The 27,522-nt window shown below is 43.3% G+C and overlaps 1 pseudogene; it reads right to left on the bottom strand.

The window, feature by feature from the left end:
• Positions 1–17,291: 17,291 nt before the first annotated feature.
• Positions 17,292–18,359, bottom strand: LOC109698988 (protein FRG1 pseudogene; annotated as a pseudogene).
• Positions 18,360–27,522: the final 9,163 nt, after the last annotated feature.

Consider the following 27,522-nt stretch of genomic DNA (forward strand, 5'->3'; position numbering starts at 1 on the left):
CACAGCTCATCACAGTCCCTCAGAATTTCCATGACTGAAGCGGCGAGTTCTCAGTTCCTGTTACAGTCTCACAACCACAGCTAGAAAACATCCACAGGGATGGCAAACAATACCACGTATCTTCAAAAACTGGAGCCAGGTACAGGAGCTCATGCCTATAATCCTAGCTACTTAGGAGGCAAAGATTGGGAGGATTGGCAATAAAGGCCAGCCCGGGGAAATCCAGACCCCATCTCAATCAATGACTGGGCCTGGCAGTGAAAGCCTGTCATTCCAGTTACTCAGGGAAGCATAAATCAGGGTCCAGGCCAGCCCCAGCATAAAGTGAGACCCTACCAGAGGACTGCCTAGCAAGTGTGTAGATCTGAGATCAAACTCCAGTACTGCCAACTCCCCAAAATAATATTTTTAAATGGTTAAAGATGTGTAAAAGAAAAAAGTAAACATCTTAAGACACTACAAAAAAAAGAAAAAGAAAAGAAACAGATTTGAGAACACAAAGACGACATAGAAAAAGAACCATGTAGTAATTGGCCCTGATTATGGACGTAACTGAAGGGAGAGTTCAGGAGGGGGTAGTTTGAGAAAACCACCCCAAAATGTAACACAGAGACACACAAACATAAAAGCAAGACTAAGAACCACGGAGGAAAGAATGCAAGTCTACATATGAGTAAGAGGAATTTCAGAATAACATTAAGAAAAGAGGAGGTGAATCACCAAATGGAAAATGGCTAAGAAATTTCCAGAACCCGTGAAAGAAATGAATCTGCAGCAGCAGGAAACGGATCCTAAGGAAGATAAGTGAAATGAAATCAGTACTAAATAACATCACAGAAAAGCACTTAAAAGCCAAACTCATAGATCTGAAAAGCAACCAGAGAGAAAGGTGGATTTTCCGCAAAGATAAAATAACCAGACCAGTTAACTGACAATGATGGCGGGCAGAAGTCCCTGGAGTGGTATTTTTCAAGTGCCTGAGAAAGAGCTATTACCCTTCAGTCTTACCTCCTTTAACTTTTAAAACAAGGAGAAGTAAAGATATTTTTCATAAACGATCAAGAGAATTTACCATTCAAGGATCTGTGTGACGACTCCAAGGGGACGAACTCCAGGCAAGAGAAGATGAACACTGAGGTAAGTCAGAAGCTGTGGAGCAGCAAGGCAAAGCCAACAATGATAAAATTGGGAAGTGTCAAATATGTCGGAACTCTCTAAAATGCTAAAATGTCTAAATTCCCTCCATTGTTTGCCAAGGAAGTATCAATAGTAACTGTAGACTTTTGGTCAAATATGCCTGACAAAAGTTAACCAGGTGCTAGCTACATGGGAGGCAGCTATCAGGAGGATCATGGTTTGAGGTCAGTCTGGGGAAATAGTCCACAAGACCCAATCCTCAAAACAATAGAGCAAAATAGCCTGGAGCTGTGACTCAAGTAGTAGAGCACCTGCTTTGTGAGTGCAAAGCCCGGAGTTCAAATCCAGCCCCACCAAAAATCAAGATTAGTCACTTTAAAAAATAGAAATAGAACACGTAACTTCTAAATTAGTAGGGGGAAGGAGGAAATAAAACTTGGTCAATCCAAAATAAGTTAATAATGGAGGACAAAAGGCATTGAAAAGCACAGCCAATAGTACAAAATGAAATGGCAGAAATAAATGCAAATATATCAAGAAATAATAAATTTAGCCTGGTGTTGGTGGCTCATGCTTGCAATACATGCTACTCAGGAGGCTGAGATGGGGAGGATAACAGTTTAATGCCAAGTTGGGGAAAAAAAAAAGTACATGAGACTCCATTTCAACCAATAGCCAGGTGTGGTGGTGTATGCCTGTCATTCCAGCTACATGGGAAGCATAAGTAGGATCACAGTCCAGGAAAGAACAGGCACAAAAGTGAGACCTAACTAAAGCAAAAAGGGCTGGGGGCATGGCTCAAGTGGTAGAGCACCTGCCTAGCATGCGTGAGGCCCTGAGTTCAAACCCCAGTACCACCAAAAAGAAAGAGAAAGAGAAAGAGAGAGAGAGAGAGAGAGAGAAAGTAGATTTAAAACTGTGGGCAAGGTTGAAGATAGATTAGAAGATAGAGTCAGGTGGCAGAAAAAGTTAGTAGGCTTTTGTAATACTTAAGGAAGACAGTAATGAAGACTTAAGCCAATGGCACAGAAAAGGAATAAGAAAAGTGATTCAGAATAAGATTGGCAAGATTTGGCCAGGCGACAGTGGCTCACACCTGTAATACTAGCTACTTGGGAGGCTGAGATCTGGAGGATTGAGGTTCAAGGCAAATAGTTCACAAGACCCCATCTCCAAAATAAACAGAGCAAAATGAACCAGAGATGTGGCTCAAGCTGTAGAGCACTGGCTTTGCAAGTATGAAGTCCTGAGTTCAAACCTCAGCCTCATCAAAAAAAAAAAAAGGCAAGATTTGAAAGTAAATGAGGGAGAATGGCTGGTAAAAAGCGAGACGGTTCAGTAGACAAGGTCAGTTGGGGCTGACCTTGACAGAGCATCCATAAGCAGACACCACAGGGAACAGCTCAGCAGTTCAGTGTTGGTTCCTGCAGGTTCAAAGAACCTGACTGAACTGTCACCATTTCCAAAAGAGGAAATGAGGTCAAGGCCCTGTCCAGGAAGGTGGGAAGACTGGAGGACACAGGCTCCTAGAGAGAGGGGACAGTAGGAGGAGGACATTCTTTATGACTTATCAGATATGAGACCACCTGAGGTGCAGGTGTGAGTGGGCTGGCCCCCAAATCCTTGCCTGGTTCACAAGCACGTGACGCAAGTCACCGAAAAGCAGTCACCCTACGGCAGAGAAAAAGAAAGAAAGAGACATAACCACATTTGCCATGGCTCTGAGTTTCAGACCACATTTAAGATGTGCTTCGAACACACCTCCAGCTCACCCATCTCAGGTGTGTGTAAACAGTTATATTTACTAGCAGGAGGCCTGAAATAGACACCAGGCAGAGAGCTCTTCTGTCACTAATGGTGGCTCTGACACCCAGGCAGATGTCCATGAGGGGACTCAGGTCAAGGGTTAACTCCAGAAGCCATGGTGGGTGGGTGGGAAGTGCTTTCTCTTCACACTTCCCCTCCTCCAGGCAATTCTCATGACATCAGATTCATAGCTGGAAATATCCTTGTTGGAAATGCTTAGATTTTTCTCTCTGGCTGTCACTGGTGTCCACAGGTTGGTGTTTGGTAACAGAAGAACCTCAAACAGGAGGCCAAGGGAAACTGTGGGTCCATTGTTTGAAGTGATGCTTGTTACTGAGACTGGAGGAGTAACTCAGGTGAGGCCTTGGGTTCCATTCTCAGAACTGCAAATAATAAAATAGGATACACTCTCACGCATATAAACTGTCCTGTTGTATAACTGCAAAGCAGGTTGACCAGAAAGAACAAAAATGTGCTGTGTACTTCAAAAAACCGGAAGAAAGGATTTTGAATGTTTCTGTCTCAAAGAAACAATAAGTCCTTCAGGAAATAGATAAGCAGCCCATGATTCGAACATTGTGTAAGGAAACGCCACACGGTACTTCACCAATACCTTTAATTTTTACCTTTTTATGTATCAGTTAATATATTTAAATTCAGCCATGCCTGTTATCAATCCCAGCACTCCGGAGGCTGAGGCAGGAGGATAAGCTTTAGGCCAGTCTGGACAACATAGCGAGACCTTGTCTCAAAAAAAATTTAAATTTAAAAACAGAAAAAAAATAGTGTGTAAGGTATTCACATCAACTTCTCTGGCCCCTTTTAGAGTCCTAAGATACTTATGGTGAATTTTTTTCCATCTGAGTAAAAGTCTGTTTGTGTTGGTGCTATTTTTTATTGTTTCCTATCAAACACTGTCTCTTAGAGACAGACACAGGTCTTTACTGGGTTTGCTGGCATGTGGGATAGAGAAACACAGACACAGGGAGACAGACACAAAGATAGGCAGAGACTCAGCGCCTAGACTGGGTTCAGGTGTCTGTCCCATTGCTCTGTCTGTCTTTGGGAAACTAAGGATAAATGGAACTTCCTCTAAGCAAATGGTGTGGTGATGGGAAGAGACAGCAAAGGAAAAGACTCGGCCAGCATTTTCTGTCTGTGTCCCCAAGGATTTACCTAGTTTGTCCTCTGCGGATGAAGCTATTTGGGTCCTGAAGGTTATGAGCAAGAGGAGGAAGGACAAGGTCCAATTAACCTTGTCCCAACTGCAGTGGAGCTGGAGGGGAGGAGGGAGACCCACCAGGACAGCAGGTCTACATGCCCACTTGGTGCTGGGCAGTCTCCTCACTCTAAGAGTCAGGAAGAGAAAACTGCACATTTTTTGTAGGTTCAACTGATGGTTGGGTTTTAATTTTAATATGTTTGAAAGTTTCTTTGCCTGCAAAGATGAATTTCCTTAGCACTCTTCAGGAAAAACAAAGATGTCGCCATGCAATTTTTTTCTTTTGTACCTTGATAGAATTCTGATACTAAAACACCCTTGTAGGTCATAGCACTTTCTGCTTACTGATTTCCACAGCTGCCACCTCATTTGGTTCTGTAAGGAAGCAAGAGCTATCGCTACATCTATTTTTATTCCTAGGACATGGGCAGGCGTCCTTTCTGATAATAGAAATTATGGAACTGGTCATCTTTTGTCTTTGACTTTGGTTGCCAGGAAGCTCATAACCAAAGTTGGAACTTGATCTTCACTTATTCTGTTATTTTTTCCTGGCTTTGATTTTTGCTTATATTCTTGTTTTTTTCTGGCCCTGTCTTTCTTTTCTAATTATATCTTGTCATTTGGTTCTCCTTTAAATTTGGGTTAGAAATTCACTGGATTTGAATTTCTAATCCAAATAGAAATTTCTAACCCAAATACAAATTGATTCCCTAATACCCTGTTTCTTTTGTCTGGTTTGTTTGGTTTTTTTATGATACTGGGACTTGAACTCAGGGCCTTGCACATGCTAGGCAAGTACTCTACCATACCCTCAGCCCTTTTTACTTTACCTATTTTTCAAACGGAGGCTCACTTTTATGCCTGGACTAGCCTGAACTGTGATCCTATTTATGCTTCCCCTGTAGCTAGGATGGCAGGTGTGAACCACTATGCCTAGCTTTTCATTGGTTAAGATGGGGGACTCATTGTTTCCACCAGCTAGTCTCAAATCATCATCCTCCCAATCATCAACTCCTGAGCTAGGATTATAGGTGTGAGTCACCACATCCAGCCTTTCCTTCCTGTTTTATTTATCTCCATTGCACTTAGTACCATTGACTGTGTCACTTGAATTGCTTATTTGTTGTTTATTTTGTGTCTCCTGAACTCCTAGCACTGTCAGTGAGAATTAAGCTCCATGAGGGCCAGGATCTGTGACCCCTTCTCTCTACTGTATTTCCAAAGTCTGGAGAAGAGCCTGGCACACAGTAGGCAGTCAGCATGCATCTGTTGACACATCACCTGCTACTTGACAAGTTTCCCTCTAGGAGGTGAGAATTCAATTGACTCTCTGGGTATGGCTTGTGCACTTGCCCAGGGCCCTGCACCTAGAAGGTGCTGCTGTCTTGAAGTTCCTAGTACATTTCCAAGAAGGAGCCCAGCTTTCCGTTTTGCATTGGCTCTACATATTCTGTGACCAATCCTAAAGGGAACAGTACAGTACCTTCCCGAAGGTAATGGAGAAGGAATCATAAAAAAAGATACACACCATAAATGTTTATTTTAACACAGAAGATGCACATATGTATGCATTCATATATCCACGTGGTTCTTTTGGTGCAGAACAATGCCTTTTTCATCATCTTTCTTGTGTGAACCACACCCTTACTGAATCATCTGATTTCCTGTTTTCATTTCTTTAAGTTGAGGGAGAAGCTAAAGACAGACTTGAAAGGAAAGCTGACTGCAGAATTCTCTATAGCTTTATAACCCCCTCCCCAACCAATCATGATTGTTTCATTCACCTTCAAAGGAGAGACCGCCCTTCTATCGTCCTTCTAAATTATTTCATTTAGTTCTTATATAAACAAATACCTCTTGCATTCACATTTCATTGGCTTATATAATATCAAATTCAATTATGTAAATTACAGTAACGTGCACAAATCAACTTGGGGGTGAATACAAATGATTAAAAAAAAAAAGCATCAACCAAGGAAGAAGCAGAAATATGCAGTCATATGAAAGTGTCACCTACTGGCCACCAGCATGCAAGATACATGGGCACCAACCAGAGAAGTGTTCTCCACAGAGAAGTGGGTGTGTTGTCCCCCAAAGGCCCATGTGCTGAGGGCTGGGTCCCCAGCCTGTGGTGTCATTGGAAGGTGGTGGAACCCATAAGAGGTAGGGCCCAATGGGAGGAAGTTAGGCCGTTGGAAGTGGTGGGCCCTTGAAGGGGTTATTGGGACCCTGGCCCCTTCTGTCTCTCTCTTTTTCACATCTGGGCCATGAAATGAATGCTTTTGCACATGGCCCCACCATGATGTGCTGCCTCACCTCAGGCCCAAAAGCAACAGAGCCAACTGACCATGGACTGAAACTTCCGAAGCTGTGAGTCAAAGTAAAACTTTTCTCTTTTTAAGTGGTTTTACCTCAGGTGTTTTGTTACAGCAGTGTAAAGTTGATTAACACAGTTGGTGGACCAAGGAAGTCAGTTAAGTGGGAGTTGGTTAAGAGAATTACTATTATAATTAATGCAACAGGACCATATAAACAGGCAGACTGAGCCAGGTCAAGGAACTCACAGAAGGCTTCCCAGAGGAAGTAGTGACTGAGATGAACTCTAACAATCATAAAAATTGCCCAGGTAAAGTGAAAGGAGGATTGTAGGCTGCAGAAACCATATTTGCAAAGGGCCTGTGGAAGGGTGTGAATATGGTCTATTCAGAGACCTGAAAGCAGGTGTGTGTAATGACCTTCAGGAGGAGAAGAATCCCAGGGAAGTGAGAAGGGGGGACCCCCAAAAGGCCTGTGGACCATGTTAAGGACCTGGGGTTTGATGATGGGAGCAAGAAGAACTACTCAGGATTTTTGGCAAGGGGAATGACATTATCAGGTTCTAGGTTTATAGGCCTGGGATGGAGCTCAGTGGTAGAGTGTGTCTTAGCATGCACAAGACCCTGGGTTGCATCCCCAGCACTCTATCACCCCCAAAATGTCTTAAGAGAACTCTGGCAGCAATGTGGAAGACAGACTGCAGGGACCAAGAATACATTTGGACAAACAGTCACAGCCCAGGTGAGAGATGCTGTCAACTCAGACTGGGGTTATGACAAACAGAAATGAAGAGGACACTTAGCACATCGTGGCGCATTAAGTAAGGAGGGAGAGAGCTAGTTAATCAAGGATGATACCCAGATTTCTGCTTTATACAACATGGTGGATGGGCTGAGTGTAGGGGTGCATACCTGTAATCCCAGCACTTGGAAGATAGGTGGGAGGATCATGAGTTAGAGACCAGCCTGAGCTACATAGTGAGACTCTGTCACAAAACACCAAAGGTGAGGGATGTTGATGCCTAGCACGTACAAGGCCCCAGGTTCAATCCCCAGCACCACAAAGAATGAAAAACATATAGGTGGACAGTACTTCTGTTCACCAAGATAAGGACTACTGGAAAAGAACTGTTTTAGGAAGAAAAATAACTGTTTTGGAAATTTCAAGTTTAAGATGCTTTTGAACACCTTGAGTTAAGTTGGATTTAAATATATAGTTTTGGCAACAGAAAGAAATGTACAGACTAAAGATAAAAATTTCCATCCATCTTTATATGGGGGAAATGGAAGTGAGAACCCAGGAGAAGGGGTTTTTTGGTAGTACTGGGATTTGAACTGAGAGCCTCACGCTTGCTAGGCAGGCTCTCTTACTGCTTGAGCCACTCCAGCATCCCTATGAGAAGGGGATTTCTTAATGAAGTTCAATATTTAAGCACTGGATAGAAAAAAAAAAGAGGATATAAAGGGGGAAAGGGCCTGGCAAGGTGGCTCACGCCTGTAATCCTAGCTACTCAGGAGGCAGAGATCTGGAGGATCAAGGTTCAAAGCCAGCCCAGGCAAATAATTTGTGAGATCCTATCTCAAAGATACCCATCACAAAAAGGGGCTGGTAATATGTCTTAAGGTGTAGGCCCTGAGTTCAAACCCCAGAATCACAAAAAAATTAAAAAAACAAAAAAAACCCAGGGCCAAGGCAGAGCTTCTGAGTCCTGGGGCAGCTCAGTGTAGTATAAGAAGAGGGAAGGGAAGAGCTCTGGTAAGTTGCCTATTTTCTCCCACCTTCTGTTTCTTTGGCTTTACTGCCCTTGCAAGAACTGAATGAGGTAACTAGGTGAAGAAACTGGTACTCAGTCAGAAGCAGGGCTCAAACCTGTCACCCCAGTTACCTGGAAGGCTGAGATTGAGAGGATCATGGTTCCAGGCTGGCCTGAGCAAAATGATTTGCAATCCCCCCACCCCCACCTCAACAGAAAAGAGCTGAATATGGTGGTGCACTCTTGTTATCCCAGCGACAGTGGGAAACGTGCAATAGGAGGACCACAGTCCAGGCTAACTAGCCTGGCCAAAAAGCAAGACCCTGTTTCCAAAATAACCAGAGCTAAAAGGGCTGGGGGCCTGGCTCAAGTGGTAGAGCACCTGCCTAGCAAATGCAAAATCCTGAGTTCAAGCCCCAGTACTACTAAAAATAAAAGAGAACTTGGCACTTGTAGCATTTGGTCAATGTCAACATCCATGTCCTCCTCACCTTCGAGTGTCCTTCTTTTCTCTCCGCTCTCCCTCAAGAAGAGAGGAATAAAAAGGGAGGAGATGGGGAACACATGGACATTTCTTTTGAGAAGGGTGGTGAGCTGGAAATTAGGTTAACTCTGCAGGAGAGATGTTGGTTAGATGAAGCCAACAAACATGCTGGCTGCCTGAGAGGCGAGCCGGACATTGGCTTTGCCTAGAAGTCTTTCAACTAACGCAAAAACTCCTCACTGGCTACTTCAAGACGTATGTTTAGAGCTGTTGTCTCTGCCTTCAGAGGTAGTGATTCATTAACAAGTCCAAGAACTCTGTGAGCAATTCTGAAATAAAGTCTTCATTAGCATTTCACAGGCACATCTAAACACCACCACTGAGGTGCAGGCTTCCATGGTCTGTTCCAAGCACACTAGACGCACTCCTGTAATGCCAGCTCATTGGGCTGGGTTTCCATGGGTGACTGAGTGGGAAAGAGGCTGCTCCTTCCCGGGCCTCACCTCTTCATTCTGTTCAGAGAGGGCAGAAGAGGCAGGTCAGCCCTTCCCCTAGGACCACTTGTCCTCTGCAGCAGCCTGAAGCTATCAAACCAGTTCACATGGATAGATTGTGGCAAAGGCCTTAGTTGTTTGGTTTCTTTCAATCTATTTTTCTGTCATCCCATTATTTCCCTAGTGGAATTTAGTTTAAAAAGAAAGCAGTTTCATATCAACCAAGATACTTGGGAAGCAGAGATTGGGAGGATCATGGTTCAAGGTCAGCCTGGGGAAAAGTGTTCATGAGACTCCATCTTAACCAATGGCTGGGTGCGGGGTTACATGTCTGTCATCCCAGCTACATGGGGAAACACAAACAAGGAGCATCACACTCCAGGCAGGCCTGGGCATAGAGTAAGACCCTTTCTCCAAATTAAGCAACACAAAAAGGGCTGGTGGAGTGACTCAATTGGTAGAGTGCCTGCCTAGCATGTCCAAGGCCCTAAATTCAAACCCCAGTTCAGCAACAAGCAAAGGAGTTTCTTATCAGCCTCGAGCAACACAGGTGGTGATTTCCCTAAAGGCTGGGGCTGGTGGGAAGGTGCAGAGTGAGTGAAGCTGTTCAGCTCTGTCCCATATAGGCGCACACAGTTTGCAACCAGGTAGATTACATTTGGGTTCCCCTAGGCAGTGAGGTGTTTTTGTTTTATTTCACATGAACGAGACTTTCAATATGCCCAAAGAAGCTACTATTTCCAAATAATTCGTTCCGCATTACAGTGATGGATGACCAGAGGTGCTCTCGCTAGTTGGGGAGGCTGTAGAGGGAGAGGTGAAGGGAAATAAAGCCAACAGGATAGGGTCAGGGTAGATTTCAGAGTAGAAAAGTCACATAGTTGACCAGAATCTGCTAGTGGGAAAGGCCAAGCAAATAATCCCAGATAAGACCTGAGCGAAACAGGACTCTCAAAACCTCCCAGCTACCAGAGAGGTATCTACAATTCATGGACTTACAGTCACCTTCTTCAAATACCTGTTTTCTCCTATCCCACGCAAATGCTTAGGTTAAAGGCACCTCATCCTGTCCCTCAAGGATCCAGGTCACTCCTGACACATCAGAGGGCTGCTAGTGAATATAGTTGAAGTACTTTTTATACATGAATAAATACGGAACACTGAAACCAGTTGAAGCCATTTTAGGAAGGAGGAGGGGGAAGAGGGAGAATAATGCAGGGGATGAACCAAACTGGGGTACAGTGCACACATATATGGAAATGGCACAAGGAAACCCACAGTACAACTATCATAAACTAATAAAAACATTTTAAAAGACAAAAAACAACCTGGTGATGTCCATGTTTTATCTTCACCTGATTCTGGGTGGGAGAGAGAGCGTGGGGAGTGGTGAAACCCATCCTGCACTGCACAGAGAAATCTGGAAGCATGTGCCATCCCCGTACCTCCTCTGACCTTCTACTAGCACACTCAAACTCCTAAGTGGAAGCTTCTAACATCATCACCCATGTGGGATGAGACATGAAAGAGAAAGGATGTAGCCCCTTGCTCTGTCATGCTGGGCTACACTCCATCCCACTCCCAAACCCTCACCTTAGATCCTCACTAAAGTTCACACTTCCCCTGCAGGCTTCCCAGGTCAATGCCACTCCATGGTCACAGCTCAGATTTCTGAAACTCCACATAGAGCCATCCCAAGAAAAAAGCTTACATCATGTCACCATGTGCCCGGGAAGCCAGACATGATGCTATGGCATTTAAAGTTTGTCCTGCTGGGTTTTGATCTTGCTTTTGTCCCATTCCTCCTTTCTAGGTCCCTATTCCTCCCTTTTGGAATGGAAGTGGATCTTGGGACTGTATAACTTGGTTTTGGTTCAGGGGCTCACAGCTAAGAGTTTGCGTTGAGTCTCAGAGAGAATTTAAACTTGGACTTTTAAACAATAGTGGAACTGTTAAGACTACGAGAGCCCTTGGAGACAGACTAAAAGCGTTTTGCCTTATTAGATGGACATGAGCCTTTTATGGGGCCAGGAGCAGAAGGTCACTTGTTGGATATAAAGTGTCCCTCAAAAAGGCTTATGAGTTGGGGGCTAGCTGGTGGCACTATTTTGGGAAGTTCTGGAAACTTCAAGAGGTAAGGCCTAGCTGGAGGAAGGGGATCACTGGTGGCATGTGCTTTGGGCTGAATCTTACCTATGCCACTTTCTCTCTCTCTCTCTCTCTCTCTCTCTCTGTGCTTCCTGTTCACCAGGAGGTAAGTTGTCTCTGCCACCTTCTCCCACCACCATGATGTTCTGCCTTACCATGGATCCAGAATCCTTAGAACCAAAACCTATGAATGAACCCTCTGAAACCATGAGCCAAAATAAATCCTTTCTCTCTAAAGTTGTTCATGTCAGACATTCTGTCATCACAGTGACAGAAACAACTAGCGCATTCTCCCAAGGTAATCATTGCCTTGATTTCTATTATCATAGATTCATTTTGCCTGCTTTCCCATTTTATAAAATGGAATCATACGGTATGTATATTTTTGTTGTTCCTTTGCTTAAGTAGTTTTTTTTCTTAATTCTGTGCTTGTGAGAGTCATCTTGTGGGGTGACACAATAGTCTGTTCATCTTCATTGCTGTACAGTATTTTACTGTGTTAAATGTGTCGCAATTTAGCCACCCTGCTATTGAAGGATGTATAGATAGCTTTAGTCTTAGACTATTATGAAGAATCCTATCCTGAAGATTTCTGAGTGTGTGCTAGACAGTTCTACCGTGGGTTAGAGAGCAGCACACGCCCATCTTCAGTAGGAGTGCTACCAACTACTTTCCAAAGGGGCCGTATAAATCCAGACTCCTAAAGCAAGTGTGTAAGAATTTTGGTTGTTCAATGTCCAACCAATACTTGGTATTGAGGCCATTTGTTTTGTTTTGGTTTTTACACCAGCACAGGGTTTATTGTGGAGAAGTGGCCCTGCAGGGGGGGAGCCCCAGTAAGGGAACTGGAGCCCCCAGCCACTTACGGACTGCAGGTAGATAAAGGAGATGGATGAAGAATTCCCAGGAATAATCCTGGGATGGGATAATCTTCAATGACCCTCTGACCTTCCCGAGGTCATGGCTTAAGGGTGGGTCATGGCTTAAGGTGGATGTCTATTTATCTTTAGGGCTCGGTGGAGAGTTTTCAATAAGTCACCTTCAAGGGGGGAGAGGTCCAGTTCTAACATGGTTTCCTTTTGTTCACCCTAACATTCCTGCCTTTTGACATATTTAAAGGGAATGAGGGAGGGGGCCAGTGTTTATTTGCTTCCTGCTAAGTGGGGGTATCAAGGTTTCTTCAGAGGGGGCAGTATTGGCAGGGTCTTCTTGCTTTAAGTGATTGTAGCTGGCTTGTTGGAGAACCAAACTGTATTGATCTGCTTTTAGGTAGTGTCCTGGAAAAAAGCCTGGAGCCTAAAAATTTGAAGATCAGTGTTGGGTCCAAACGATGGGGAGATGGTTTCTGGCTGAGCCGTCAAAGAAAGAAAAGGATGAGAGACCAGTGAAGGACAAAAAAAAAAGGGAGAGACAGGGGGGATGAGGGATGAAGACTCCAGCCACTACTCAGGGTCCAAGAGTAAACCTGGGAAGAGGTGCTGTTGTCCACTGCTTTCCAAGTTGTGAGAGTGGAGAACTGGGAGTTGAACCTACAGCCCATCCTGGGTTTCAGCACCATTTGTTAGAATGAAAGACGGGCACGGAATGGATAGGCAGGGTGATGGCTCATACACCAGCACAGGGGTTATCATGGAGAAGTGGTCCTGCGGAGGTGGACCCCAGCAAGAGAGCGGGAGCCTCTTGAGACCTTTTTAATGTATAATTTACCCATTCTGGATAGGATCTGGTTGTGGTCTAAGTGGCTTGAGGACTTTTTCTTACATGTTTTGACAACTTGTGTATCCCTGGGTTATGGTTTTCATCTAGAATGTTCCCCAAAGTCTTACATGACAAAGGTTTGGACATCAACCTATTGGTGCTGTTGGTAGGTGGTAGAACCTTTGGTAAGTAGGGTCAATGGGGCCTAGTGGAAGGAAGTTAGGTCATTGCAGACATGCCCTCCAAGGGAATATTGGGACTCCAGATTGTTTTTGTCTCTCTCTCTGCTTCTCTGCCACCATGAAGTGAATAGCTTTGGTCTACCATTTGCTCCCACCATGTTGCTCTCTGCCTGACTACTGGCCCAAAGCAACTAGGTTGCATGACCACAGACTTATGAGCTAAAGTAAGTCTTGCCTCCCTTTAAGTTGATTCTCTCAGATATTTTGTCACGGAGACAGAAAACTAACAGTCTGTTTGGGACATTTGCCTATTTTTTTCTTTTTGTTTGTCTTTTTTATTGATAGATAATTGTAAGATAATTGATTTTCAGCTTAACTTTCTTTTTTCCTCCTAATATATGCACTTAAGGCTAAATATAGTTTCCTCTAGATACTATTATTCTAGGTGAATTCCATGTGTTTTCAAATGTACTGTCATAATTTAAATTTCTAATTTCTATTATAATTTCTTCTTTTCCTATGAGTTTTTAGAAATATGTTGCTGGATTTATAACACAGAAGAGTTTATGGTTATCATTATGCTACTGATTTCTATGATCAGAGAACATGTTCTGAGTAATTTAAAAATACTTTGAGACTTGCTTTATGATTCAGCATTTGGACAATATTGGCATATATATTTTGCCAATTTTATGTGTACTTGAAATAGATTGTGCAGTTATTGAGTACATCTTCAGACATTTTCATTTATCTTTTCCCTCCTTTTGCACTGTTATTAGTTGTAAATTAATTTTAAATTTAATAAACATATCTTATGCAGATAATGTCCATTTACATTCACCATATGCCTCCCCTTTCTTGTGCTTTGGTGGGTTTTGGTTTTTTTAGCAGTACTGGGGTTTGAACTCAGGACTTCATACTTGCTAGGCAGGTGCTCTACCACTTGAGCCACTCCACCAGCCTGGCTTTTATTTCCATGGCTCTTATTTCTTCTTAAATTCCTATGTTTCCATTATAATCATTTTCCATCCACTTGAAGATGTCCATTTGCTATTTTAATGCATATCTTTTAGTATATTTTCTTAAAATTTTGCTCATCTGAAATATCCTTATTTTTCCTTTATTTTTGATGGATTGCTGGATATGGAATGTCAGGTATTTCTAGGTATTCAGTTATTTTCCTCAGCTTTTTGTAGGTATCATTTCATTGTCTTCAGGCTTTTATCATTTCAGTTGAAAAGTAAGCTATCAGTATTGGTTTTGCTTTTTGAACATATGTGTTTTTTTTTTTCCTCTGCTGCTTTAAAGGTTTTTCTGCCTTTATATTTCTTTATATTTCTATAATGGACCTACACGTGGCTTTCTTTGGTATATTCTGCTTGAAGTTTATAAGGTTTCTTAAATCTGTGGCTTGATGTTCTATTTCACTGGGGAATTCTCAGTCAAAATCTTCTGCTATATCACTTTTGCCTTGTCTTTTATCTTCTAGAGTCCAATTAAATTTTTAATAAATCTTTTCACCCACCTGTTAGTCTTACATATTCTTTTATGTATCGTCTATCCTTTTATTTCTCTGCTGCAGTCTACATTTTCTTGGTCTAGCTTTCAATCCATTAATTCTCCCTTTGGCTATGTCTAATATGTTATTAAATATATTCACTAAGTTCTTTGTTTATTATCACATTTTTCAATTCTAAATTTCCATTTGAATTTTTTTGTAGTGCTGGGAAGTAAACCCAGGACCTTGTGCATGCTAGGAAATTTCTGTACCACTGAACTGTACTAACCCTGAATCTTTTTTTCCATATTTTTCAGTTCTTTGCCCAAATTACCATCTTTTCATTCAATTAGCATCATGTATGGACAGTTTTTTGTTTAAGACAGAGTCTCATACTCTATGTAGCCCAGATTAGCCTCAAACTCAAGATACTCCTGACCCAGCTTCCCAGGTGCTGAGATTCTAGGCTATGGCTTATTTACATATTTTTTAAAAATCCGTATTTGGTAACTCCACTATCTGAATGCCTTGTAGATCTATTTCTATTGTCTGTTATTTCTCTTATTGTTCAGTCAATTTCTGCCTATCTGTAAAGCAAGAGGGAAGAATGTACTAAATATTATGTATAAAAACTGAAACAATAATTTGATTTTCTAGAAGGTATCTTCCTCCTTAGAGTTTTGTAGCTGCACTTGTTAGTGTTGTTCCTTATAGATAGTTCAAATTAGGTCCAGTAAACTAATCCAATTAGGGATCTGCAGCAGGACTTTCATGTTAGAACCCTGGTCTTTGAAGTTCCCTATTGAAAACCTGGGAGGCTAAACAGTACTTTCCTCTTGAAGAGCCTGGATTCTAAAATTTGTGCCCCAAATCTTTAAGAAGTTTCTGAAGGCTCAAATCAGCTTTTCAAATGTCCCCAGGGGAAGAACCACATGAGATGTAGGACACCAGCGTGGACTTCCCTTCTTTCCAGAATCTTGTTCGCACAAATATTTTCTGTCTTGCTCTCTCTCTCTCTCTCTCTCTCTCTCTCTCTCCAGTCTTTAGACAGTTTGTTTGTTTTCATTTACTCTAGTTCTTCTTGATGTTCTCAGGAAAGGCTGGTACTACCTTTCATTGCTGGAAGAGGAAAAGTTCTAGAGGTTATTTTAAGGGTTATATCATTCACTCTTTTTCCAGTTCTTGCTGAGACAACTGTTACCTCCACATCTTTTATGTACATCTAGAAAATCATCCATTTCATCTGGGGCTCAAATTCGTTGTTCTAAAAACTGTATATGGTATTCTTTCACAATTTAAAAACCATTATTAATGTATCTTTAGTTATATTTCTGTTATTTTTATTTTTTAAATACTTCTTTTTTCTTTATCAGAGTTGGCAAATGCTCATCTAATTTATTGTTATTTTAAAGAATCCAATTGCTTGGTGCATTGATTGTTCATGGTTTTAAAACATTTGTTTTCTGGAAGGTGTCCATTTTTGGTCAAGTAAAGATGTTGACTTGACATAATTTTTTAAAACTTCCCCTTGGTTTCCAATCCTTACTGTATCACAGTTTCCATGTTTCATTGTGGACAGTTTACTACAGATACTTGATCCTTGCCTGTTAAAGAGGATAACAATCTCTTTTTTACAGAATGTTGTGAAATAATGTATTAAAGAACTTAGTGCAGGGTCTGGTATGTGATTAAATACATAACCAATGGATGTTATCATTTTAACATGTGAACAATGAATCAATGACATAATTAGAGTTTGCTATGGTTTAGATAAGTGTTCCAAAGACCCATGTGTTTAAGGCTTGGTCCCCAGCCCATGGTGCTATTGGGAGGACCTGGTGGAACCTTTAGGAGATGGGACCTAGTGAGAGGTTTTAGATCACCTCAAAGGGGATTATGGGACCTTGGTCTCTTCCTTTTTCTCATTTTTCCCAGCCATGAGGTAAACAGTTTGTGCTATTGCTACTCCCTTACTTCAGGCCCAAAGCAATAGGGCAATTGGTCATTGACTGAAAACTTCAAAACTATAAGCAAAAATAAAGTTTTCCTCTTTATAAGTTGATTATCTCAGGTGTTATGGCATAGTAATAGAAAGCTGACAAGAAAGCCATCTGTCATAGGCTGATATCACAGTGGTTGACAAATCTTTGAAGCCTTGCCATGTGAAGAGATTATTCTGACATGGTGGAATGTGGAAGATAAGAGTTTAGATCTGTTATTAAACAGACTTGGGTTTGGATACTGATTGTACCACTCATTTAGCTGTGTGACCTTGCACATGGTACTAAATATCTCTGAGCCTTGGTTTTCTTCTCTATAAAATGTGGATAACAATAAGACCGCTTTGAGTTCTAACTAATGTAACATACACAAAGTTCTTAGTTATGGGCCTCGCTCTTACTCTTTAATACATTTGAGATATTATTATAAAATTTCAAGCTCTTAAAGACAGAACTGACAGAATTACTAAGGAAAATTCAGGACTTGAAATGAGCAAAATGTTTCAAAGATTAACGTTTCCAACCAAGGAAAGCTCGAGCTTGGAAGTCACAGTTATGCATTGTGCATTGTGCATTCCATCTCCAGGTCATTTTCAGCTCCGAGGTTCTGTGGTTCTGTGAGAGCATCAGGGTTCCAGATCTTTCTGGATTCCCATGCTATTAAAAAAAACAAACAAACTTCCGTTGAATGTCTTCTTCTTCCTCTTCTTTATTTTTTTTTTTTCAGAAAAAGCAAAGGGAGACAGACCAGAACCTGGGTCATTTGCGTATCCATCAGCTTTTCATTTAGCTTCCCTATCCACAAGTGTCCCATGCAAAATCCATCTTTCTGAGCATTTTAAAGAATTTTTACTGTCCTTTTTATTTAAGTCTGTGGTCTTGAAAGCTCTGAAATTTCTTTACATAGTTGATTTCACACTGTTTTACATTTCCTTTGAATTCTTCTGGGATATCATCTTTTTTCTTTGATTTCCCTTTTAACACAGGACCTAATCTTAACTATTTCTTCTTCTCCTGCTGTTTTATGTTTTACTCTTTGCTTCTATATCACCTGCTTCATTGTATCTAATAAAACAGCCATTTTCCCATCCTGAAAGACTGGTTCTCATTGTTCTCTTGGCCCAATTGCATCCCAACACCCCATCTGAATTTATACCAAAGTTTTTTTTTTGTTTTTTTGTAGTACTAAGGTTTGGACTCAGGGTCTATACTTGAGCCTCTCCACCAGCCCTTTTTTTGTGATGGGTTTTGCTCAGGCTGGCTTTGAACTGCAATTCTCCTGATCTCTGCCTCCTGAGTAGCCAGGATTACAGGCGTGAGCCACTGGCGCCTGGCTTCAAGATATTTTCCATAGCCAGATTTCAGGACAATTCTGGAATCAGGAAATTGACAGCAGTAAACTGCTGTGGAGGGCTAAGACCCTCATCATCTTCTTTATGTGGTGCTCTCAGTGTCAAAAATCCATTGTCATGTGCATGGGTGTAGGTGCTTTTATCCATTTCAATGGTAACAATTCCAAAATTTCACCAAAGTTGAATACTACCCACCAGATTTGAACAACATCAAGTTGGGTTTCTTTACCCTCTTCTCTTTTTCTCTTCTTCTCTTTGCTCTTTTTCATTCCCTTGCCTTAGCCTGCCAAGTGCTGGGATTACAGCTGAGCTCCAACACACCTGGCAAGGTGACACTTCTTTTGGGTTAAATGTTAGCTTTTTATCAGGGGCAAGGAGATCTTCACTCCTCTCCAATCAGTCCATGAAGTGGTATGAGAACTTCATCTAAGCTTAGCTTCCACCCTGCCCTTCCCCTCCCACCCCCACCCCAATGCAGCCAATCTTCCCACACCCACAGACTTACCACAGTTGCCCTGGGTCCCTCCCACACAGGCACTCACACTTGAAACCTTCTTCACTGGGGGCTCCAGAGGAAATCAACAGACACAGGGGTTCCTCCACCTAAGCAGACGAGAGAGAGTGTGTTGAGGACCAGCCACTTTGTCTGCCCAGCTTCTCCCTCCTGGGGAACCACTCACATCAGTCACTTCCAGCTGCTCTTGTTTGGGGACATTCGGGAATCAGGACACCAAGGCTTTTCAGGAAGCAATATTTATTAGTGTACTGGCAGTGGATCAGTGGATTCCCATCCAAAGGCTGAGCCCCGAGAACAAAGGGGCTTTGCCTTATATACCTTTGCAAGCAGGTTATAAAAGCAAGAAGAAAGGTTTAACCCATATATGGTTGTACACATTTCTATTGGCTACTTTTCCCTTCCTCACTTTTGTGACCTTCCTCATGTTTACGATTTCTAAGTTTGATCTCCCTGCTATGTTGTTCCCCTCCTCCCTGCTACATTATTCCCCCTTTTTATACTCAAACCCATCTAGGGTCAAAGAGCATCATCTTGATTTAGGGGTCTGTATTTCCACAGTGTCATTACATGGGCAGCTGTTTTCCTTTTTATAGTGGTCTCCATAAAGGTCCTGATTGACAGCAATACCAAGGGAACCAAGCAAGCACTATTAAACATGCTCCCAAGACAAGAATCACTGCCCTGGTCAGGGTCTTGAATTCTCCTAAGGCTGAGAACCAATCTTCAAACAGGTCATTGGGATTTCATCCTTTCCAAGTCTGGATGGGGACGTGGGCAAGCTTTCTCATCCTATCTGTGATTTCCTCTATGACCTTTCCTTCATCATCAATCTGTAGACAATAGTTACTCAGACTGAACTTTTTACATACACCTCCCTCAGAGGCAAGTAAGTAGTCCAAGGCCAGAGGTTTTGGTATATTGCATTGCACACTGTTGTGTGTGGTTAGGCCAGGATGTCAAGGGCCCTTACAGTTTCATTAGTTGTAATTTTAACTACCACCTGGAGCCAAATAATGCAGTTGAGCATACAGATCGGAGTGCGATAGCCCCAGGACCCATTTCTGCCCAAGTGACAGGACCATAATACTGGATGGTCCACTCAGGAGGCCAGTCATCATCCTTTTAGTTACAAATTTGCAAGGCACCCCATTTCTTTTTTCTTGTCTTTTTAAAAATATGTATGGAGACTCCCAATTTTTCACCTTGTGTGTACAGAGGGTCCCATTCAGCTAAGGGGCATGGGAACAAGGCAGCTGTCAGGGCAGTTGGAGCTGGTCCCCCCGTGAGGGCCACTTGTTTGGCTTCCCTATCTGCATTCTGGTTTCCCCGAGCAATTGTTGTATCTCCCTCCTGGGAGGCAGTGTATAACTGCCACCTTTTTAGGGGCCCATACCACATCTAGCAGTTTGAGGATTTCCTGCCCATACTTGATACTTTTCCTCCTAAATTAATGAGGCCTCTCTCTTTATATAAGGCCCCATGGACATGAATGGTTGTGAAGGCATACTTAGAGTCAGTGTAGATGTTTACCCCTACTCCTGCAGCAAGCTTGAGTGCCCATGTGAGGGCGACAAGTTCAGCCTTTTGTGCAGAAGTTACAACCAGCGGTGGGTGGGCTTCAGTGACCGAGTTCAGAGTTACTATTACATACCCAGCAAAGCGTGTGCAGTCCCGGATAAAGCTGCTGCTATCTGTGGAATATTCAACATCTGGATGGCCAGTAGGCTGATTGGTTAGATCTGGCCAGCTCAAGAAAACCTCAGCCATAACCTCTAAGTAGTCAGGCTCTAGGAGACCTGAGTCAATGAGCAATAGGGTGGCTAGGTTTAGAGTCTGAACAACCTCTAGCCAGATGTACGAGTTTTCACATAATGTACTCTGGTATTTGATCATCTGAGAGCTGGTCAGCCAATAATTTCCCTTATACTCCAGGAGAGTTAGGACAGATTGCAGAACTTGGATAGTGAGTTCTTATCCCAGAGCAAGCTTGTCTGCTCCTGCCACCAGGGCAGTGGTAGCTGCTAAGGCACACAAGCAAAGGGGCCAGCCTTGGGCCATGGAATTGAGCTATTTGGACAAGTAAGCCACCAGACGATGCCAGGAGCCTAGTAGCTGATTCAAGATGCCAACAGCTGTCCCCTCTCGCTCATGGACATACAGGAAAAAGGGCTTCATCACATCCAGCAGGCCTAGAGCAGGGAAATTTGTGAATGCCATCTTGATTTCTCTAAAGTGCCCTCTTGATTTCTCTTGTTCCTCTTTCCATACTAAGGGTCCCCGTTCTCCCCCTTTTTGTGGCTTTCTAGAGCACTTTGGCCAAGAGGGAGTAGTTAGGGATCCAAATTTGGCAGAAACCTGTTGCTCCCAAAAACTCTCTGATTTGCTGGTGGTTTTTGGGGTCTGGTATGGAACAGACAACCTGTTTCTTCTCAGGGCTGAGCCTGTGCTGTCACTGTGACAAGTGAAAGCCGAGGTACTTGATGGTGTTTTTGTTTTGAGCCTGTTTTTGAGATACTTTGTATCCTGCCTCCCATAAAAGAGAAAGAAGGAGGCGAGTCCCTACCATACAGTCCTCCTGAGTCGGTCCAGTCAGTAAGAGGTCATCTACATACTAGAGGAGTATGAAACCATGCTGGTCAGCTGAGAAAGCTTTGAGATCAGATGCCAAGGTAGTTCCAAAGATAGTGGGGGAGTTTTTGAAACCTTGTGGCAACTGGGTTGAGGTTAGTTGCCCCGTTCTCCATTATTGGAATTTTCCATGGGAAGGCAAAAATAGACTGGCTCTGTGGGGCTAAGCGGATGCAGAAAAATGCATCTTTAAGATCTAGGCAAGTAAAAAACTTTACCTTTAGCTGGGACAAGGCTTACAAGTGTGTATGGATTTGGGACTATGGAGTGCAAAGTGACAATTTCTGAGTTTACTGGCCAGAGGTCTTGAACTGGCCTGAAATACTTGGTCCCTGGTTTCTGGACTGGTAATAAGGAGGTATTCCAGGACAACTGGCAAGGTTAAAGGACCCCATATGTTAGGAGTGTGTCAAAGTGTTTTTTTGATCTGACCCGGGCCTTGCAAGGAATGAAGTACTGTTTTTGACTAATGGGGGTGGCTCCAAGCTTTAAGTCTACCATTACTGGGGACACATTTTGGGCCAGGCCTGGGGAGTTATCTTCAGCCCATACACCTGGAATCTTGAAGGGAAGCTCAGGAATCTCATGAGGCCTTCCTTCAGGGGCATAGAGCTGCCATTCCTCCTCTTGTGCAACCGTGAGGATTAAAGCCTTTGCCTCAGGTCCTCTCAACTTTAAGGCTGCTGTACCATCTGAATCAAAAGTTATTTGTTTGCATAATAAGTCTGCCCATCAGGCCCATGGGGCAATCAGGGAGATAAAATAACTCATGTCTTACTTTATAATTCCCAAGATTGCATTGTCTGGACACTAAGAAAGGATGGCAGGTCCAGTCCCCTGTAGCCCCGATAATAGTTGTATGCTTTTATGAAAGGGGGCCCACTGGTTGGGTCACAACTGAATGTTCTGCACCCTTGTCCATCATGAGTTCAACAGGATGGCCCCCATCCTTATTCGGACTATAGGCTCCCGGGGGCCTAGTAAAATGGAGCCTGGTTTGTCCTATTCCTCTTCATATCCTTCCATTGCTGCCAGTCTGACAATATTTTCCTCCCAGGGGCCTCCCCGTGGGTAGGCCAATACTTTTCCTCAATAACCCAGCTTCTGCCTTTAGTCTGGGGAGCCTTTTGGGAGTCCCCGGCCCACTGGGGATAGTCATTCTTCCAGTGCCCTTCCTGACAACAGTAGGCACATTGATTTCACCCTGGTTCTTCCCTGAGGTTAGTGCATCCCAGGGGCACCAGTTGCTGTCTGCAGTGATTGTCTCTGCCTCTGTCTATATTAGTCCACCAGGGCCCATCTGACTGTTCAACAAGTATTACTGTAAGGAGGTCTATTTTCATTTTCATTTTTCATTGTTCTCCCATTTTGTCTCCTGATCTCAATTGACAAAAACCTTTGTGGCCACCTCCAGAAGCTGGCTGGCATTTATTCCAGTGAATCCCTTCAGTTTCTGCAATTTTTCACCTTATGTCCCCCTGGGCCTGGCCAACAAAAGTAGCACTAATCTTCTGCTGGTTTTCAGTGCGTTCTGGGTCAAAGGTGGTGTACAAGCAGAAGGCTTCACACAAACGCTCATAAAATTGGCTGGGACTCTCATTGGGCCCTCGGAGGACCTTTGGTGTTTTGCTCGTGCTTATAACCTTTTCCCCTCCTTTCTTTATGTCCCCTAACCGTGCCAACTGATACCGTTCAAGCCACAGGTAGGCTCAGTCATCATTAGGGTCCCAGTGGAGGTCTTCCTTGGGCAATTGAGCTTGAGCATTTAGGGTGCCTTCAGGGGCATGATCTTCTAGCCACTTTAGAGCTGCCAATGTTACATGGCACCCCTCTTAAGGATTAAATAGAGTCAGAAGAAGCTGTTGACAATCTTTGCAGGTGGGTTTAGGAGTTTGGATGATAGACTGCATCAAATCAATCAGAGCCTGAGGTTTTTCCTTGAAAGAGGGGACGATGCTTTAGGAGGTATGTGGTGGTAAAGGGCTGGTAGATGAATGTCCACCATCCTTCTTGTATTTGACCATCCTGGTCATGATACACTGGGCCTTGGACCTCCCTCAGGGGCATCTGCAGGGTGGTAGGAGTCTGAGGAGAAGAGGGGTCCTCATGGAGACTGGTTGGATGCCCCCAACTGAATGGGGGATGTGGGATGAGAACTGGCAGACTTGGAATGGGCATGGAGTACATAGGACTCAGGAGGTCAGGGGAATTGAGGCCCCAGAGGCTTCCAGGCCAGATTTTACAGGTGTGACTATCCCTCGAGCTTCCCCATCCAATGTTGGAGGTAAGGGTACAGAACTGGGTGCTGGTAGCAGGGATGAAGAAAGTGACACATAGGGAGGTGGTGTTTCCTTGGGTGCCTTGGTCAGTATAGGCTCCTTTATTTTCTCTCTACACTTGGAAGTTGCAGCCACCTTAGCTACCATAAACCTACAGGTCTCTTCCAAAGAGGGCGTGGCTGGCTGATGACAGCATCCTGCCAGCAATCAATATAGGGAAACTGATCCGGGTGGCGGGCTTCCCTACAACTACCCTATGAACTTCATTAACCACAATTTTGTCTAGTGACCCTTTTGGGGGTTAACCTGCACCAAAAGTGAGTCAATCTACTTCACAAAGGGCCTTAAAGTTGTTAGGAGTTAACTTCATAGTCTCCATTAAATCCCTTTTTAAAGTTTTTAACCATACACTCCAATGGAGTGTTTTTACTCTGATTTCTACCCATCTCCTCCCATTACCAGATTTCAAGACAGACACAGAGGGGTAGAGATTTTGGAGGAGGGTAAGAGGGGAGTTCTCTTCTCTGACACACAAGGGGGAACAATATGTGCCCCTTATCAATGACTTGGATGTAGTCGCCCAGCCAGGAACTGCATGGACACTGGATCCTCACTTGCTTTGTTTGTCTCCAGCCGCTCCACTCGCAGGGATTTAGGCATCTCTTAGCCATAGTGAGTCTGTATAATCCCCAGATTGGAGGTCCTGTTAGAGCTCACCCTAGACCATATGAGTTCACCATGGACCCATGGATCGGGACTCCACACTTGCTTTGTAGTCGAGGTACCACTCATTCACACATGTTCACACACAGGCATCCAAAGTTTCCGCCCCATTCCCAGTGCCTAGAAGTCATAGTTTCACTTTTGCTCAAAGTTACTTGGGTGATTCTGGGAGGTGATCAAGCTCCCCTTTTGCCCCTGAAGAGTTTTTACCAGTTTAACAAGCAGTGCTCCCAACTGGTTCCTGAGCCTTCTTCAGGTTTTTTTGTGCAACCAAGACTTGCTCTCCAGTGTGCTGATAGAGGCGAGTCACTCTGTCAGATCACAGGGTCACAAGGAGGTGAAACAGCATCTCTAAATCCTGGACAAAAGCCACCAGAACTGTTGCAGGATATTCAAGCAGGGAATTGGGACACCAGGGCTTTTCAGGAAACGATATTTATTAGCAGGTTGGCAGTCGCTCAATGGATTCCCATCCAAAGGCTGAGCCCCAAGAACAAAGGGGCTTTGCCTTATATACCTTTGCAAGCAGGTTACAGATGGAAGAAGCAAGGTTTAACCCATATATGGTTGTATTCATCTCTATTGGCTACTTCACCCTCAGTACTATGTGACCTCCCTAATGTTCAAATTCTCTAAGTTTTATCTCCCTGCTGTATTATTCCCTTCCTCTCTGCTACACTCTCCCAGGAAGACAGACTATGAGAGGGACAGGCCAAAGGAGCCCGCAGATCTTCAAGATGGGAAAAGTTTAAAGAAAGAGGGTGTGGATCAGGTGGACAGTACATGGCAGCTTGTTGTTGGCTGGGATGCTCTCCCACCTGTGTACAGGACCAGCCTTTCCCGTAGGAAAGTCTGGGACAATTGCTAGGGAGGTGGCTCCTTTAGACCCTTGCTGGTAGGCAACAAAGTGACTCACCATTCAGATATCAATCATCTTGCTGGATGTTGCCTGCTCACTTGGACCATAATCTAGCCACAGATTCTGCTCAGAAATGTCTTGCTTGTGTCTATCTTGAAACAGTGGTGGACCATGGCAAACAATGTGTCTGTGATCACACTCGTTCATATCCTCCAAGGCCTCTCAATCTTCTCTTCTCTGAACCAAGTATCTTGCTTTCAAAACCCCTGAGCTAAGGACAATCTGCTCTGTTCCCTTTATTACTGGCTTGGTCAACTTGTCTTGTCTGCCTCCAAACCCTCACTCAGGCATCGGAACACAAAGGTTTATTTTACTTTTGGAGCAAGTTGGCTATGAAATGAGCAATCCATCATGAGGTTCTACTAAAGTAGATACAAAAGTCCTCTGTCTGCTCTGAAACACTAGGATATTGTCAAAAAAATGTTTTGCTTCCTTCTCATAAAAAAACAAATCCAGGCAACACCACTGGATGGTGGCATGACTTTCATGGTCTTTACTATAGAGTGTGTGATGATTACTTGTGTGCAAACACACTCTGCCCAAAGTCATGAAGAATTATCTTGCATCACTGATCACAAATAGACTGGTGAGTATGGGATTGAGGAATGAGGCTCATACAATCAGAGATGGGAAAGTTAACCAGGGCTGTGGAAGTCAAAGAAAATAAGTTCCAGGGTGGATAATCCACTCTATAGACTGCTGATCTAGAAGCCAAGAGAGTCAGTGGGCAATGTGGTGAGATCAACATTTGAGTGTTTGGGATAAGACAATGGAAGGACTGCACTATACAAGGATGATGGCTTACAGAAGATGCAGACAAAAACTCCATACCACTCTAATGAGCAGAACATAGGATTTTGGAAGCAAGACACCAACATTACTTGGTTCACAGAAGAGACAAATGAGAAGTCTTTGAGGATATGAATGAGACTGTGACACCTTGCTGCTCTGGAGTCCACCATTGTCTTGAGACTATATCAATAGTCACACAAACAAGACATTTCTGAGCAGAATTCGTGGCTAGATTCTGGTCCAGGTGAGCAGGCAACATCCAGCAAGATGATTCTGAGTGGTGACTCACTTCTTTGCCTGCAAGAAGGGTCTAGAGGAGCCATCTCCCTAGCTATTGTTCCTCACTTTCCTGCAGGACAGGATGGTCCTGTACACAGGTGAAAGGGCACAAGAGACCTCCTAGCCAACAAAGAGGTGCCCAAGTCCTGTCTACCTGCCCAACGCCCTCTTCCTTTAACCTCTCTCATCCATATCTTGAAGGTTCTGAGGATAGGGAGTGCCAGATAAGTAGATTTTGATGGGTTAGAGATAGGTAAGATTCCAAGTCAGGGTCATATTGAAGACAGCAGGCAGGGAAAACATGAACAGGTGGTGTCCAGGACCATCCAGAAAACTCAACATGTTGCAAGAAAAAGGCAATGGAGCCAGAGCCACTGTTTCGTGACGTGGCTGTGAGTCCACACTGCGAGGGAGCAGAGTTCTTGCTGAACAGCTACTGGGTTCTAATTCCAAGACCAAAGTCCACCTTTTCAGCTAAGACCACTAGAGCCACCTTTTCTATCCCTCTTAAGCACTCTTGTCCTCTTGCGGGCACTTCTTTACAGCAAAGTCTATAGTTAATCCTTTCCCACTTTGCAATCAGTCCATTTCGTTTTGCTTTTCCTCACCACTTTTCTATCCAATAGACATTCCTTGCATGATTGTTAGGTGTCATAACCTTGGGTCGTGGAGATCAAACAAACTCATATGGAAGATGGGTAGGTGTTGTCTTTGTTTCAATTAGAACTGGAGCAATTTGTGTAAGTAGGCAAGTGAATGACTTATTTGTAAAACAAGGACTTTCCTTCTCTAAATCCAGAGATTTTTTTTTTTATTCAGAGTCACTTATTCTACACTATCAACAGCATAGGACCAGGAAGGATTCGGAGCTATCAAAACAAACATAATACTCACCTGTCAAAACTATTCCAGAAATGGGGGAAGGGAGGATAAAGGAGAATGATGGAGGGGGTGAATCCAAGTATGATATATTTGATATATTGAAAGAACTTTTGTAAATGCCACGTAGTACCCCCTCCCAGCACAACAATAAAAAAATAAAAGCCAAACACTATTCTTCCCATGTCCTGAACTGATGAATGTCACTCAGAGCCTGTTTAAGGTTACTGGCATACAACTCCTATGCACTACTATGTTTTATAAACTGCTTTCTTCTATGTTTTCCTAATTTAATTTTTTTACTTATTTTAATTTTTTAGCACTTACTTTCTGCCAATAAAATAAAATGATCCTTTCTCCAGGATCATTTTGTATATTTCCTGACCCAGTTCTAAAATCAACTATTTGTTCTAGGA

This window comes from Castor canadensis, chromosome 6, assembly GCF_047511655.1.
Source record: "Castor canadensis chromosome 6, mCasCan1.hap1v2, whole genome shotgun sequence".
In the NCBI taxonomy this organism is placed as follows: domain Eukaryota; kingdom Metazoa; phylum Chordata; class Mammalia; order Rodentia; family Castoridae; genus Castor; species Castor canadensis.